The sequence below is a fragment of the Camelina sativa genome, chromosome 1 (assembly GCF_000633955.1).
Source record: "Camelina sativa cultivar DH55 chromosome 1, Cs, whole genome shotgun sequence".
Classification (NCBI taxonomy): domain Eukaryota; kingdom Viridiplantae; phylum Streptophyta; class Magnoliopsida; order Brassicales; family Brassicaceae; genus Camelina; species Camelina sativa.
In genome coordinates, this window is record NC_025685.1 from 17,791,956 (window position 1) to 17,794,215 (window position 2,260).

Consider the following 2,260-nt stretch of genomic DNA (forward strand, 5'->3'; position numbering starts at 1 on the left):
TCAACAAAGCATGTACTAGATTTAAGCTAGTATTTTGTAAATAGAATCATTTTGTAAACAAGATGTTGATGATGTTGAAAACCATTGGATGTTCTAGGCTGAAAGTTGAAGATGCACTTTGTATCTCAACAATCAAAATCAATGTACACCCAAAATAATATATATCATATCTTATATTTATATACTAATATCATACTCTCTCACTTTTTTTTTCTTACATCTAACCAGTTTCTATTCTTCTGGAGAGATGGTTCCTCCTGGTTTGAATACATATCATCTTTAGCGCATGTTATTTATTAAAAATCTCTTGAACAACATTTCTCTTACAAATGCTTAAATGTTCAAAATTTGATGTTCTATGTCCTACAAACTTTTAAAATCTTGATTACTAAGGAAATGGGCTTCCTCCAGCTTGAAAATGTTTAGGAAAACCTTTAATAAAACATTGCAATTGATCTTCATATTAATTACGGTTCCCCACCGGATGCATGAGAATTTTTGATATATGTATAGTTGAATTTGTGATATATGATTTGTATAATTTGATTCATTTGGTGTATATAAATTCAAATGACGGATAATAAAAATATTTTCAATGGATCATTAATAATTATTAAAAAAAAATATCTTATATGAAACTAGAAAAATTCTCACGCGATGCATGGGTAAAATAAACCTAGTAAAATATAAAGTATTCTAAACTGATATATATTGAAATGTATATAATTATTTTAATATAGATTCAATAATAAGTAGCATAGATATTGTGACTAAGATATAGGTATTCATTGTAAACTAAAAATCTATTAGGTCTAATGAATTATGATTTAAAACTAAAATTTTATATTAAAAATTTATCAAATAGATAAAAAAAAATTGCAATATTGATATCGAAATAGGAATTCCAAACAACATTTACCAACTCCAAAACATGAAGAAAAATTAGAAACGGAAGGTACAGAAGATTTGACATACCTTGTGTCACTTATAAAAGTGAGAATGTGTCATGTGCCTAAAAGTTTCTTCATCTCTCTCTAAATAAAAACCACATTTCCCATGTTAGCCCCTACATATGCTCCAAATTTTGGCTTAACTTATTTGTTTCAAGGCCAACAAAAATCACATAAAGATAAAAGTTAAATAAAAATTGATATAATAAAATTAAGAAAATTATGTGAGATGTTGAATATGATGTTTGATGAAGACTTTGTCTTGTTATTTATAGAGAAATTTGTGGTATCATTAATATCATGAGAGGGTTTTCAGGTTTTTTTTGGTCAAACATCATAAGAGTTATCGTTACATTACAAAGATTAAATATACTATATAAAACATAAATTGTATTTGATTTAATATATTAAAGTGTATTCATATGATATAAAAAATTATGTTTTGAAACATCATGGGAGTTAGATTTTAAAGAATTAATATGCGATAAATTTTGATAATGATTATTATTAAAAAATATATCCTATATTTTATTATCTTGAAATTATTTAAGGAAACGAGAATTGACCTTTTGGTTTTAAAAATATATATCAAAAAATTATTCTGAATTCCTAATTTTTTTAAAAAAAATAAAATGTTATGGTAATTATAGAATATATTGATAAATCATAAATGATACCTCGTAAGTTTTAATTACAAAATATGCTTTCCAATAAAAAATAAATTGTAGAGTAATTAATACATTAATGTGTATTAAAATGGTTATTGTTGTTTTCTAGAAAACATTATGAGAGTTACATTTAAAAAATTAATATACAATAAATTGTGATTATGATTATAATTAAAGAAAAATAAATAGTCATGTTACAGATTTTAAAGAAATATTGAAGATGTTTACCCTTTATTTAAATATAGAAATATTTTTTGAAAAAAATAAGGAACAAAATTCACTCTGTTGATTAGATGTTTAAGATAGAAAAGAGTGATATATAAATGTAAAGAGGTTTCTTTATAGAACTATTGTCAATATAATCAAAAATATTGTCTTTTCTATCCGCACTCTAAGATGTTTTTTTTAAAACAAAAAACAAAAAAATACCATTTCATTATCTTCGAAGGGGATAGCGTTACATAGGAGAGCTCAAATATTGGAAGCTGTTGAAAGTACATAGAAAACCATTGGAAAGTTATAAGGTCAAGTAGAAGTTTTAAGGAACTTGGAAGTGGGTGAACCGTAAGCATCCTAAGGAGGATGATTTGGCGAAGGATTACCCATTTCAGAGCGATCTAACATGATAGAAGAAAAAATAAA